The sequence below is a fragment of the Phalacrocorax aristotelis genome, chromosome 4 (assembly GCF_949628215.1).
Source record: "Phalacrocorax aristotelis chromosome 4, bGulAri2.1, whole genome shotgun sequence".
In the NCBI taxonomy this organism is placed as follows: Eukaryota; Metazoa; Chordata; class Aves; order Suliformes; family Phalacrocoracidae; genus Phalacrocorax; species Phalacrocorax aristotelis.
In genome coordinates this window covers 49,804,907-49,821,195 of record NC_134279.1, presented here as the reverse complement: position 1 = coordinate 49,821,195, position 16,289 = coordinate 49,804,907, and positions in this window count along the sequence as shown.

Below are 16,289 nucleotides of genomic sequence, written 5' to 3'. Positions count from 1 at the left end.
TTACCTACATAATGTGCCAGTATCCTTTGGGAGCCCTGAAAGCATAAAAATTCATGACCAAGTGACAAAAGAACAAGAAAATACCTGTGAAATCTGGGCAAAGATTTCAGTTCTAAGTTTCAAATTTTAAAATTAGTTGAGGTCCTGCTGGAATTTTTATTGAGAAGTCAGTAGGCTCTTAAACGGGTTTTGCAGTCTGCAGTGGACACAGTTGAAATGCTTTCTGCTCATTGAGTACTCTCACACATCTTCGTGCGTGCATTGTCAGGAAGTTTGTTTCAAGCATTTTCAAGTTAGGGATTTGGGCTGCTGAGATAGTGTGACACAGTTTTCCTGATCTCTCTGTTACAAATTATAGCAGGAAATAACCTGACTTAATTCAGACTTAAAAAACTAATTAAAATAGAAGAGAACATATATATTGAAGACATTTACAGTTTCAGTTCTGACGTTGATTTGCATAGTCAGCACAATGATCCCTTGTGTGCTTTGTATCCTGTTGTATCTGTCAGTTGCCAGGCTCGTTAGAATAGTTCTAACTCCTGCTAAAGATCATACTAAGCATAAAAATACTTAATTCTTTATATCTGATTTTTAAGATCTGTCTAATTCATGTTAGTCCTCAACCATTGTAAAGATAAAAGTGTTGTTTAATTGATTGCTACTGAAGACATTTAACCAAATATTCATAAAAAGTAGCTGGGGCTTGAAATAGGAGATTTAATGCTTCATTGTCTAATTCAACTGATTCAGGAATTTTAAGATTATTTACAGCTCCAGGGTTTTTATTCAGTCTCATTATTACTGTATTTGAATGGTGTCTGGAGATTAATGGGAATGGAAATACAGCAATTAATTGTTTTAGTGCAGCAAAATACATACGCAAAGGTCGACACATTTCTTTACTCGTGCAGGTACTCTTTGAAATGGTCCTTTAAAATGTTGTTAATTTTCCAAATAACATTAACTCTATAGCTTTTTTTTTTTTTTACAGTCAGAGACAATTAATATTCTAGCTTACCTACATGCAAATATAGCAGCAGTACACTATTTAATCTGAGTATTACCAGAATTTAGGTATGATCCTATTGTTTCATATACTTTTTCCGTGTTGAGAAATGCACTTATTCTGAGTGAACTCCTAGAGTTCCATGCTGGTTTTTGTTCCTCTACTTTCAGGAATACTGTTAGTCCAATCTCAAAAAAAGGAACAGTCACAATAGCCTGTGATTTATGTTTATACTCTGCGGTAGGAAGGGAAAAAAGAAACCTGTTGCAAAACTGAATTTTCAGCTGTAATATATGAAATCTTATATTTTTTATTTTTTGATGCTGATTTTGATTTTTCAAAGCAAAACATTATTTTATACTCTTTAGCAGTTTAAACTGATTTAAGTAATTTACATCAGATAAAGCTGTCCATTTTACAAGATTCAAGAGGAGAACTTAACTGAAATATTCCTGCTCTACCAATCAGGACAATCTTCCCAGGAAACATTCAGGCCAAGAGAGACACTGAATTCAGGTTTCTCATGGAAGGGGCTTTGATTCCTGAGCAATTAAAACATACACACAATTTTTCTGGTTTCAATTTTAATCCGCTACTACTCTGATTGCAGTCAGCTCATTTTACAGCTGTAAAATTTTTTAAAAAACACTTGTTAAATGCACCTGAGGGTTTCAGCAGAACCATGACTCCTTCCAGGATCCAAATAAGGCTTTTGTATGAGAAATGTACAGACTTGCTGAAGGTGGAGGAGTTTTACACCTGCATAGAAGCAGGACTCCGAGTACTTGTAACACTTTGTGTAAGAGAGGGAGAGGTGTACTATGAGAGCAGGCTGTGTAGGAAGCCAAGGGGGAAGAGGTGTGTATGTGTGCTTCTGACATGCACCTTTGGTTAAGGTCACAATTTCAGGCTGATGTACTTCAGTTCTACTTAAGTTTTGTTTGGGCGCCTTAACACGCTACTAGAATTGGCCATAATCACCAGTCCTACTTGGGATAATTTCCATATGCAAACACAGAACACTGAGGATGTGGTATCTTAGCACAAAAGATTTCATTGTTTGCCTTTGAATAAGACAAGATGCTTACTTAATATAAATAACTCAAACAATATGGCTCAGACCATAAAAGAGAGTGACAGCTGTGCAATTAGTAGCCATATAACAAACGTCTATGAGAAGCTGGGGAACATGCATATGAGGCTGGAGCCAATCTGCATGTATCACAGTAATTAACAAGAGTCTGTTGTTTGAGTAATAAATGCAACAAATGTTTAAACCAAAAAAGTGAAAATTTAGAAATTCTTGAGTGTCATTTATTTTGAAAAGTGACCACTTCCAACACATCAGTTGGGAATGTTCAGATTTATAGTCCTCATTCTACTACAGTTAAGATTTTAGTGCATGTGCAAAAAATATGGTATTTAATCTCATCGTGCTCACATTGTCAGAAGAACCAGAGGCTGCCTTCTCTGCTGGCTGGTATTGCCGCAAAACAGTCCAATACACTACCTAGTTTTTACTTTCATAAACGCTAAATCTTTAAAATTGCATAGGTATCAGTCATGACAGGTACTAGATTGCTGAAAAAGTATCAAATACAGAAAACAAAAATACACTATTATAAATTCATACAGGTAAAAGAAATTTATAAGAGAGGGGAAGTATTTTTTAATGGTAGGTTATATTGTTTTATGCAAGGATTGATTCTGTGTTCCTCAGAATGTAATTCATTTGTAAAATATTGTTGTTCCATCTTTGATGCATAAAACAAGTAAGAAACTATACATGAGGAACATTGTCACTGCTCAGACTTATTTTTTTAATGAAATTTCAGTTTTTGTCTTTCTATAAGGTAACTATTGCTAACATATGTGAAGTAACAATTCAAATGGTTATCAGTCTTACCAAAACACAGCCTCTAAAATAAGAGTCATCATACATACTAGAACAAAAATTGCAAGTTACTGTAGGTTTAGTGATTACTACTGTTTACTCTTGTGACACAGGAGTCAAAACAAATGCTGGAAAAAAGAGAAAGCTGTGATTTTTCAATATCATCCCACAAGATAAAAAAGGGGGAGGGGGAAATTTTCAGACTTAAGGCACTTAGAGTAACAAATCTGATTTCCTAGAGCAATGTTTTTCTATATTTCTTAGTACTGAAAATGTCTTCCCCCACTGAGACATTATGAATATGCATAGTGTTAAAGGAATTAACTGGAGAGAAACTAAATTTAAAGATTTCCTTGAGTTTTACTATGCAGTGGACCCTTGGCCTGGATATTTTGATTTTAGAATTGGTTAATGCAGAAGTTCATACGTTCCTTGCATGAACTGGCCATGGGTTTCTGTTCTCTTGCCCTAAAACTTTGTGCTTCCATGCATGATCTTTTAAAAGAAAAAAGCTAGCATGGCATTTGTTGAATGAGCACTTACTTAGCTGCAGGTTTCACGTACAGCAAATTAATTCAGTTTCAAATTTTGCTTTAGTATCACAGTCCTGGATGCAGAGGACCTGAGTTTAGTTTAGGTAATTCCTGTGGCAAACAGAAACTACAATTACTGTCAGTGCTAGTATATTTTAAGCATCACTGCTGCTACCAATAAGAAAACACAGTCTATGTTATACTGGACCTTGAGAACATATTTGTTTAAATGGACAAAAATTCTCCCAGAAATCAGCTATGTTTTTATATAATTTTTAAACTTAAGTTCTCATCATACACTTAACATATCGATTCTTTAGTAAGTTTTTAACCTTTTTAGCACAAATCATATGCTTCTACAGAGGTTTAATCTAAATTTTCAGGTAGTCTTTTTAAGTGACATTTTGATCAGACCAGCTTCTATCAAGGACTGCATTCATTAACTACCGGGTGTCTGAAGACATCTCTGTCAGAGACTGAGTATGCCTTTTCCATCTGACCACACACACAGTTGTACTTTTAGGGAAATGCTTTCAAGACAAAATATTTGTAAGGAATATTTGTTTTTCTTCTTCCTGCCCCTGAGCTAAACACTCTCAGAAGCTGTTAAAAAAATGTGAGCACTCTGACTTCATCCTAATCAACTTCAAATACAAATGACTGAGGCTGCAGAATTTCTCAAGCAGAAAGCACAGAAAATTGCTACAAAAATCCCCACTGCTCTTTCAGCAATACCACTGAATGAAAAAGAATAAATTGCATGGACGTTAAATAGACTTTGCAGAATACTTTGTTTATTTATATAGTTCAGTAGTCTCTAGACAATTTAGAGTTTTTACTTGTGTAATTAACCTATTGACCTCACACTAAAAATATACAAACAATACATATCTCTCACTAGTTAGCCATTTCAATGTATGTGAATATTGATTTAGTTGTTTGAAATGCTGCACAAAAATAGTTTTGAAATTAAAGGTCATTTTATAGCTGTGGTCATAATAGACTTAAACACTGGTTTTTATATTCCTATATCAAGAAGGCAGTAAAATCAGAGAAACGTTGGCTAATTAGGATGTTCTCTCCCATGCATTTTTGTACTACATAGTTGATATTTTTCAAGGCTTTTACTAAATATTTAGATGTTGCATGATTCTGAAACAACGCTGTTGATGAACAGAAAGTCTAAGCTGTTGACAGCTTTGGCTTGTTATTAGCTATACTGTTGTCTCCTGACTGTGGGTTAACTCCTTGCTAGCATGGACATCTGTTCTTCAGTGCCTGTGCAATTTTCTGATTATCTCTTCTGGGGGGTGACTGGGTTTATACTTTCAGACATAGTAAAAACAATATTTCTGCCTCTGTAAGGCCAGAAATCAACCATCAAAACTGTAATGATTTTTGAATGTAAGAAAACTCATTCATTCTTTTGTTGGCCCTCCTGTCTTATGATATTGATGTACCATTTCTGAAATGACTGGTTATCTTGGGTTGAGATAAATATAGCATTTATGATACACATGTAATCTCAGATAGCCCTAATGCAAAAAGGTTCAGTAAATTAAGCTATGTGATGACAGTTGCAGCCTTATTGTCAATTAATTGGCTAACTCAAAGGAATTTCAGCACTAAGTTGCCAGAATTGTTCTGTATGTTGCTATCAGAACTACTAGCCCTTAACTAATAGAAGAGCTTAGCAGACTGGTTCTCAATGATTTGTTTTTCCATGTGGACCGCAATTTGCTAAAAAGTACTCTCTCAGGGATCCCCTGTTCTCTTGTTAATAACATTTCTCTAAATTGCTTGAAAAACCTGCTTACATAGGACTAAAAAAACTGGAAATCAATTTTATTCTAATTTCTTTTTGTTGGTGCTAAATCCCATGTAAAAACCAAAAACTAAGACCTGGAAGAAACTAACATTTTAGTCCAGCTTTGCAACAGAATTTTGCATGCAAAGAGGCAGAAACATGCTTATCTGACTGGTCTTAGCAGTTTGAAGATGGTGGTACCAATGCTATGGGGTTCTTTTAAGTCTTTAATAATTTTATTTTTTAATAAACATTAAAATAATACTTGATTGATATTGGAAATGAAGTATGAAAAAATCACTAGTAGCAATTTCGTGTGACAAAACACCTCTGTTTTTTTTCCACATTTTGAAGTCCTCATGATAAATATCAGCAGTCTTTTGAAACTGTCATTCCTGCATTTTATCTGTGAGGCTGTAGTCAGCCCGTTGGTCATTCTGAGTGTGGTAAAAGCTGCTTTGTTCTACCCTGAAACACCCATGAGAGAAATGTCATGGTGCAGGGATGTTTATGGGAGAGGTGTATTCATAGATCCCTCTATCAATATTCTCTTTCTAGGAAGAGTGGGAATTACTATGGCTATAAAGGAAACAGAGCTATTCTTAGCCCCCTGGCAATCTTTCATCAGCTACAGGTATCTACTGTCTAATGTGGGGGGAGGAGGGAGGTGGCTGACATCCCTCTGCCCCTTTGCCATCACTCTCACAGTCACAGGGGTCAGACTGAATTGCAGCATACAACATGTCTGGCTTGTGTAGTAGCCCTGCTATGTGTTGGTTTTGGTGGAAACACTGGGACATTGTTCAGCTACCTGAACTAAAACAGCACAGTTTGATTCGAAGCTCATCCTCAAACTTTATCCTAGCTTCGGCAGGTTTGTTGTTCCCTTTCCTTAGCTGGGAAGTGAGGCTAACACTTGTACCAGGTGTGCAGAAGATAGTTGCCTGTAGTTGTGAAGTTTTTATCATCCTCTGTAATAAAAAATCCAATAAAAATGTATGGATTAATATGAATTATCGCAAGTGTATGTATATATCAACACATTTCTGAAAATAAAATGCAAAGCCTGGACTAGTTACTGTAGGTTTTCAGATGGCCAGGCTAGTTTTCTCCTGTGCTTTTTTAACAGATTTTAAATAACTGGACTATAGAAACTATCTTTCAAAGTGGGTGTGGGAGAAGAGAGGATTTTTTAAGTAACTGAATGAAGTGGCCAATACTTTCTAATGAAATCTTTAACCCACACCCTGGGGAAGACAAGTTGCCTTTTGGGTGACCGATTTTAACTGCCAGTCATACGGATGTGGTTCAGCAACTGATCCTCCAGCCCCCAGGCCTCATGGTGATCTGAATTCGGTGCCCAGTCAAAGCAGAAATATAAAACTCAAGCCACCTCTAAAAAAAGCTGACTCTGTGGTGAGGAAGGAATGACTAGCATGTAAGGGAGGAGGGAAAGTTTGTGCTTGAAAAGGCCATAACTTTTCAATGTTACAAAGAAGATTTAAAGATTTAAAAAGCAGAGAAAAAACTGTATGAAACAATCCAACAGTTATAAAATGACAGATCTCGACTCTCCAACAATCAGCTGATCTTGAGTGATTAAATATAAAGTGTACATATATTAAAAATATTGCTACTTTATAGGTATATACTATGTACAACTCTATAACGTGTCCATCTGACCTAAAGTTTTCTCAGCTATAAAGCAGTTAAGTTAAAGTCTCAGCAAAGCTGATACATTCAACTTAAAAGGTCAGAGGACTAATTTATAACATCAGCAAATTTGTTGCTGGTTTTGCTCTTCAGGATTTGAACAAACAACTTATGTCTGAAGAGTCAGAATAGATTTTAAATAGTATTTGGTATTTATATTTAAACAATCTTTTCCCAATAGCCTTTCAATATTTTTTCAAACCTAATTTCCATGCATGTATTCAGGATTTCTCCTGAAAGTATAATTTCTAGGAAGTTTCTAATTCTCTTACTAACATGTTCTGTAGGAAAAAACCCATCATGAATAAATAAACTTCAAAATTTACAGCACTTTTAAAAATCAATAAAATGTTTCTAAAACCCTTGGAGGTTTTGGACTGGGAATTTTTTTTGGGGGGGGAGGGAAAGGGTCTGGTTTTTTTAGGTTTTGGGTTTTTTAGGTTTTTGGTTTGCCTTTTTTTATCCACAAGAGAGAGTAAGAAAAACAACCCAGGGTTGTTTTACACTAAAAGTATGTTATTAATTTGGGAATCAACAATAGATTAATATACAATTGAGCACCACAACAATAAAAACAGTAAAGGCAGCTTCTGAGGGAAGACAAGTCTGTGATTAATTGTGAGTAATGGAGAGCTAATTTTGGTGGACTGAGAGATATTCTGTTGGAAAAGTTAGGGTAGCATCCAGAGTATTTCAGAGTGCAGCAGTAATATACGCCATTATACACTTTTGAGATGTCTATTTGCCTCATGCAGCTAGTTAGCCCTAATACCTGGAGAATTAGAGAGGAATGAAGCTAGTTTGTCTGTGTCGCTTATTGAAGAACAGCAAACAAAACACTATTTTTCCCCAGCTCTTTGCAAGAGTACAGTCCAAACTGGGCCCTAATCAGACCTGTCAGAACACAATTTTACAGGACTAGCTCAGCACACTTCAAGGCCTACTTTGACTTTGATTTTCCTTTGCTGAACATTTGTAAGGGACTAGAAACTTGTCTCAACATTGTTGGCAGAATGGCTTGACTACCAAGGCTTCACCACGACGGCAAGTGAGGAAGTTCTACCCAACAGGAACTATATATCTATATTTTGTTGTCTCGGAGCACATAGGCCCAGTTCTCTGCACATGTGCCGGGCCCCAGGGTCATCTTACAACATATGGGAGGGGGGCTTGGACCTTCTGGAACCCTCTGGAACCATCGAGCACCTCTAGCGACGATACTGCGCATGCGCCCCACTGCCGAGTGGGAGGTGTGGCTCATTGACTATGCAACGGGACGATGCTATAAAAGGCGGAACCAGCAGAGACCAGTTGGAACGTTCCCCCACCAGACTGAAGATACATCGGACTGATGGGATGCTGCAGATCCATGGTGGTAGCTATTGTAACTCTCCGTCTTTCTTTTTCCTTTTTTTTTCCTCTTTCTCTCCTTTTCTCTTGTGTACTTGTTGGAAGCCAAATAAAGTGACGTGGCACTTGACTCCATTTTGAGTCTTAATTCTGTTCCCGAGAATACAACAAACCTGGTCACGATAACACATCCAATTGAACATCACTCAGAAGTTAAGCCCAGCCGCCCCTAGCCACCTAGAATTATCTGAGGTTGGTTAGAAAGCAAGGGGGCTCAACTTCTGCCAAATTGTGCAACCCAACAGTGGATCATGACAACATTGTAGGGGCTTTGAATATTTAAAACATGGTGAGGTTTAAGGGACTATGGTACTCCAGGACAAAGGAAGCCTCTCTTTGGGTATAGATTTGTCTAAACTCAACTGTCCTGAACATTTAAGTAAAAGTGTATATACAAGGACTAGTGCTGACACAAATGTGAGAACTAAATGTGGAATGGGACATACAAATCAGGTGGTTTTATTATGCACTGGGCTGAGAGCACTCTAGCCAAAGCAAGCAGGACAGTATGGTAAGGCCCTGATGAGATGGTATGATGTTGATGTAAGATCTGGCACAACATCACTCTGACAACTTGTGCACATTTTTATGCATTGGAGATGTATCCTCTTAGGCTACAGATGGAAACTAACATTCAGTTGCTCTCTTATATGTTCACAACCAAATGAATCTATACATATTTCTCATGGTTTAGCACCAGGCAGCAACCAAGCACCACACAGCGACTTGCTCACTCCCCTCTGATGGGGCAGGGGAGAGAAATGGAAGAGTAAAAATGAGGAAACACATGGCTTCATATAAAGACAGTTTAACAGGTAAAGCAAAAGCTGCACATGGAAGCAAAGCAAAACAAAGAATTCGTTCACTCCTTCCCATTGGCAGGTAGTCACCTCCAGGAAAGTGGGGCTCCATCACATGTAACTGTTACTTGGAAGACAAATGCTATCACTCTGAACATCCCTCCCTTCCTACTTCTTCCCACAGCTTTATATACTGAACATGACATCATATGGTATGGAATATCCCTTAGGTCAGTTGGGGTCAGCTGTCCCGGCTGTGCCCCCTCCCCTCCCAGCTTCTTGTGCACCCGGCAGAGCACGGGGAGCTGAAAAAGTCCTTGACTAATGTAACCACTGCTTAGCAACAACAAAAACATCTCTGCATTATCACCGTTTCCAGCACAAATCCAAAACATAACCCCATACTAGCTACTACAAAGAAAATTAACTCTATCCCAGCTGAAAGTAGGACAATATTTAATTTCTCACCATTCTTAAATATAAGGTACACATGATTCGCCTTCTGTGGCATTGACCCACAACCGTTTTCTATAAACAAGTAAGATTATTCTAGATGATAGAAATATGCTAAAGCTGAAAGAAAGCAAAAGCAATAAAATGAAACTGAAAATATAAATAGTAGGACTCATTGAGTATATGATATTATAGTTGGCATATTAGAAATAAACTTACCATTGTTCTGTGATGTCATGAAACTATAATAATAAATACCATTTAACTAAAGTAATAACTGCTACCTAATACACAAACTCATACAAATGTTAAAAGTAGAGATGCACAAATTGCATTACCACCATAAACTTGCTATGAGTTAAGCTTCTATATTAAGTTTCAGTAAAGCTTTGCTTTTTCAGAACTGAAGCCAGGATTACACATAAACATGAACTTAAAATATAAAATAATAAACTTGAATAAATTGTCCCAGGGTTTTGGCTGCTTATAATATTGTAATGGGTTTTTTTAGCAACAAATATCCTTTACCTAAATATTGCCACATTGCAATTTTATAGCCATTCGTCTTTGGTAATTAGTACTCTTTTGGATTTTATCTTTTCTAATGTCATATGCCTTTTTTTTTTTTTCAGAAAGAATCAAAAGCATATTTTCACTATATTGCAAAATGTAAAAAGGAACAAGTTAGAGAAAAATAAATCTCCAAAGGCATAATTTCCAGACAATGATTACAGTTTATATTTAAAGAAAACATCATATGGTAAAGTCTAATTTAAGGGAATGAAAGATAATTGTGAAGATGAACAACACATTAGACAGGAGGAGGAATCACAAAGAATGACAAATTCAAAAGGCCTTATGTCTTCATAGCCTTCTCCAAGGACGCAGAGCAAGACGGGTTGCCATTTGCTGACTGCCACAGTGACAGACGAGAATCTTTTAAAATTGAAGGAGAGCTTGATAAGAAAAGGTTAAGAAAGAACTCTAATTTAACAATATCTTCCTTCTCACACACATGATTCTTGTTCCCAATTGATGCTGGTTAGAGTTGAACTCAGTAATATACAGCAATTAATTTTTTTTTGGCATTGCTAAGAATGTTATATATAAGTGCACCTAAGGTCATGCCTACTGTTTATGAATAATACTATGCTGAAAGGTAATTTTTTAATATCAGTGTCAGCATTTTCTGCCCTAAGTTTTCAGAAGCAACACATCAGATTCTTTCTATGATCACACTAGTATAAATCTTATGCAAGTTTATTAATACTTTCACAAAACCCTGCATTTCTTTTTTCTTAGCATGATGTGCATGTTCATATAAAGAAGTTTTTAAGGCTTATGATTCTTGATAAGCTGAGAACCTGCTGATGAAAACTTTTATCGAAATTACTCATCTATAGGTCAAAGTTGAGGTCACTTCCTGTAATGGTTGCACGGATCCAGAGCTTAGATACCATACTTTAAGTTGACCGAACTTTCATTCTGAGGAAAGTACTTAAAAGGTGACTACAAAGAGGGCGGAGGCTCTCTCTTCGCAATGAGTCACATGGAGAAGACAAGGGGCAACAGGTAAAAGTTGTACCAGAAGAAGTTCTAGCTCAACACAAGAAAGAAATTTATTACAGCAAGAACAGTCATTTACTGGAATAACCTTCCCAGGGTTCCCAGGCAGTCTCCATCACTGGAGGTTTTCAAGATGTGATTGGACAAGGTGCTAGATAATCTCATCCAGGCTCTCCTTCCCATGAAAAGTTGGACCAGATGATCTTCTGAGGTCCCTTCCAAATTGGGCTAACCTATGATTCTATGATTATATTAATATTTACAGAATAGGTTGCTTTCCATCTTGTGCTGTTGATGTTGAAAATCTTCTCAACTCTTTCCTTCTTGGAGTGCTGTGTCCAATGTACCTTCTCCATGCCAGTTTGGTTATGACAATGAGGTATTTGGTAGATAGAGGTGAGAGACTCCCTGAACCAGCCACAAGACATTAGGCTTTAGCTGGTAAAATCTGATGGGCTGCTGTTGCACATATGTTTTTGATTAGCTCGTGTTTGACACAGCTCAGTCATGTCAGTCTGCAAAAGACCACAGAGACAAACCCTGTGAGCTTTTTCAATATGAATGAGTGGAAGAGAACTGTATTTTTCAAGGTTGTAGAAAACAGGACACAAATTGAGATGTGAGTTAATAAATGTCTAGATGAGAGATTTCACCACCTGGCTGGCAATGGAGGGCAAATTTCATAGATGTGCAAACTACTTGGATGTACTGACTTAGATAGAAACTGGATTTTCAGATTACACTTAGGATATCACTTGGGTTGTGGGTATTTATGGAAGGTGTTACCTGTAAAAATAAAAACTAAGAAAATGTGTGTCAATTAGAAGTACATCTGTTTTGTCATCTGCAGAAAGGTAGCATGAGACTTAATATTTACGTCAGAAGAAGAAAACCAGTGAGAGACCAATGCAACTGCTGCAGAGCTTTGAACGATAAATAAAAATATAGTTCAGAAGACATCCCAAAAGAATGAGCAGGGGTTTTCAAAAAGAATTAGAGATGGCAGCTTCTGTGAGTGGGTAGTAAGATTTCAGGAAGAGGACCATTGCCAGAGGCACCTGACTTAGTGAGAAGTATGGTTTTGAGTTTTGGGTTACCAGAGGTTATTATAGGCTTGATCAAGAACAGCCTAGTGGAGTACAAGGGGTAAAACTAGCCTGGAAATAATCTAGATGGACCTGGAAGAGAGAAAAACTATTCAGTGTCCAACATATTCACTGAAATTAGAGCTGAAAATGAAAAAAAAAAAAAAGACAATGAAATGTGTGCCTCTTCTTTTTAAGATAAGATAGACTACATTTTATTTATGCATACGTATGGAAAGTAGCAGAACCAAATCAGACGTTAAAGAGAAGAGGGTAGCCAGCAGTGTTCCTCCACACATCTCCTGGAACAGGTCCCAGTGGTGTAAATTATCATGCTGCTATTTGTTTCCATGTTGTCTTCATGTATTAAGTGTCCCAAGGGACTTCTAAACCCATAAAGGCTTATGTTGTATAGGAAGCTAGCTTTATTTGTCACTTCCATTTTGGTCTTAGCTGAACGCTGGAAATCTGATCGAGGAGTAAACAAGAATGTTTGAAAACACCATGAGTAGTGCTCCTCTGTGTTGCATAACATATTACATTCTGTGGGGTTGGGATTTTCTTTTTTTTCATTTCTAGCATGATTCATAGTTTTCTTCAGTGAATCAGGAAAAAACCAAACCCACAAACCATACAAAAAGTATAAATCTTTCAAGAAAGCCATGTGCACAGGATACAGGTCCAATTTTCAGCACATACAGAGTACCACAAACAAGAGCACAAGACTTAACATAATATAGATAACAAAGTTAAATAAGAATAGCACAAACAGAAAATAAGTTTATTGGAGGATTCAGTAGCAACAGTTGTTCATATGCTGACAGTTAATGGTAACAAACAAAAGAGTTTGAGATTGGCAAGCCTTAGGAGTATCCAGACTTGTAACTTTGAGGGAAACGTCATAGTAAGGTAGATGTTTCTATGAATATTTTCCTTTCTCCTGAGAAGCCATACCTCTCCTTTCTTTCTATATCCACCTCTGCTTCCTCTACACAAAGATCCTTCTTCTATCATTCTCTGTTTCTATGTTTTTTGTGAATAAAACTTTTTCAGCTTTCTCTGTTACTTCATAAATATTATTAAAAAATGAAACAATAGCTTTGATGAAATTAAAGAGAAAACTGGTAGTCCTGCTACCATGCACCAGTGTGGAGAACTTGACTTGGTGTTCTCAATAGCCACCCGGTAGGTACTGGGGGGCTGCTCTTATATGCTGTAGGAAGCCATCCCTTCTCTAGGCCAAACAAGCCCCAGTCTTGCATTCTCTTCTAGCAGGGTAAGTGCTTCAGCCCCCAGTTAGCTTCATCCACTCAACTCACTTCCTTTTATTGATATCTTTCTTGCATTAGGGGGCCCAAAGCTGGACATGGTGCTTATGTGATCTAAACACAGATCAGAGCTGGAAACTGAGGGCTTCATTGGCAAAATCTGCGTTAATGATTCATTTTTGCAACGTTTATAAATGCCCAGGGTTGTAGAAGAATGCTACAGGAGATTGTCTGGAATTTACTCATATCTTTCTTGTTCATATCAATCCCGGTAATATCAAGAGCACAAAGTACTTGATAAATACATGTGTATGTGTGAAATCATCAAGGCAAATAAACCCCACACAGCCATTTGCTCACTCCTCCTAGGTGAGATGGGGGAGAGAAATGGAAGAGTAAAAGTGAGAGAACTCATGGCTTCAGATAAAGACAGTTTAACAGGTAAAGCAAAAGCTGTGCATGCAAGCAAAGCAAAACACAGAATTCATTCACTACTTCCCATGGGCAGGCAGACACCTCCAGGAAAGCGGGGCTCCATCACATGTAACTGTTACTTGGGAAGACAAAACATCATCACTCCGAATGTACCCTCCATCCTTCTTCTTCCTGCAGCTTTATATGCTGAGCATGACATCATGCGGTGTGGGATATCCCTTGGGTCAGTTGGGGTCAGCCATCCCGGCTGTGTCCCCTCCCAGCTTCTTGTCACCCTCAGCCCCCTCACTGGTGGGGTGGGGTGAGGAGCAGAAAAGGCTTTGATTCTGTGTAAGCCCTGCTCAGCAGTAACGAAACCATCCCTGTATTATCAACACTCTTTTCAGCACAAATCCAAAACACAGCCCCATAGTAGCTACTATGAAGAAAATTAACTCTGTCCCAGCCAAAACCAGCACAGAAATGAAGTTTCTTCTTGTTTAGAAATACATTATCCAGAAAAAGAAGTGTTGAACTATTTTGTTAAATATCATTAGATATAGTTGCCTTGTTTGTTGAAATATGATTCATTTTAACTTCATAAAATGTATCTGGATGACATCACTTACAGTTTATTCTTCTGTATTTGTTTGTTTATAAAATACATGCATTTAAAAGAAGTTATAATAGACTCTTAATTTAACTAAACCTTATTTTATTATGAAAAAAGACATAGGAAACACTTTATAGGAGAAATTATTCCTAAAGATGTATATATCTTAATTCTTCAGTGTAAGTGGTGTTATTGCATATATAAGAGGTCAGAATTTGGTGTCACAGTGTCATGCTAAATTTTTGAAAGCTAGGTAAATATATGTGTTGTCATGGTTCAGCCCTAGTTGGCTTCTAAACACCTCACAGCCACTCGCTCACTCCCCACACCCCTGTGGGACGGGGGGGGGGAGAACTGGAAGAGCAAAAGCAACAAAACTTGTCGGTTGAGATAAGAACAGTTTAATAATTAAAATAAAATAGTAATAATGATGAAGATGATGATGATGACGGTGATGACAATGATGATGATGATAATAATAATAATAAAAGGAAAAGAGGGGAAAAAAACGCTGGAACCACAAGCGATACAACTGCTCACCACCCACCAGCTGACACCGCCAGTTGCCAAGCTGCGATTGCTGCCTACCTCCCCCAGCCTGCTCTTCCCAGTTCACATACTGGGAATGATGTTACATGATATGGAATAAACCTTTGGTCAGTTTGAATCTGCTCTCTTGGCTGTGCCGCCTCCCCTCCCGGCTTCTTGTGCACCCGGCAGCACATGGGGAGCTGGAAAAGCCCTTGACTAGTACAAGCACTGGCCAGCAACAACCAAAACATCGGTGCGTTATCAACATTGTTTCATACTAAGTCCAAAGCACAGCACTGTGCCAGCTGCAGTGAAGAAAATTAACTCTATCCCAGCTAAAACCATGACGTGTATATATATTTATGTATATATGTAAAGACTTATGTGTATGGTTTTGGACCTCTTATACTCATCACAGAATAAATCAGTGGCTTGACACTTTGATTTTCATCTTCAATTTTCATAAATTCAGATCCTTTAGGCAGCAAATGAAGATAATTCCCTATGTTAGAGCTTGTTTATAAACAATGACTCTAGGGACTTTGAGTCAGAGAACATAAAATGAAGCAAGCTAGCAAACAGAATACATTACAACATAATGCATTTGAGGATATACAGGTGTCAGTTCAGGCAAGAATGATCAGTGTATCTGCATGGATGCCCATCTTCAAAGGTGAATCAGCAGGATGCCGCCTTTGGTGGCACTGCTTTCAAAAACACTGGCTTCAGGGCAATGACATGACCTATTTCACAGTCCATGACATGAGCCATTCATCCTTTCATATACCTGGCATATAGCTTATATGCCATGTGTGTGACAAATGGAAACAAATTCCTTTTCTGAAACCAATTTCACAGCCAGTCCGGTATCTGTGCTAAGAAACACACAGTTTCTTGCAAGATTTTCTTTGCACAGGATGGTTGTTCCAGCTGTAATGGTCACAAGTCTTGTATGAGGATGGAAAGAGAAGGGATGAAGGAAATTCAGAAATACTCTAAGGATCAGGAAAAGATAAAAGGAGAGATGTAGGTAGGGGTAATGTTTAAAGCACCTGGAAGATTGAAAGAAGTCTCTGAATTTCTTGTAGAAAAAACCAAGAATAATACAAGTAGCACACAGAGAAGAAAGATCAGAGCTTGAACAGATGATTAGCAAGGTAAACCAGGACTTCACAGATAAGTCATAAGAAAAC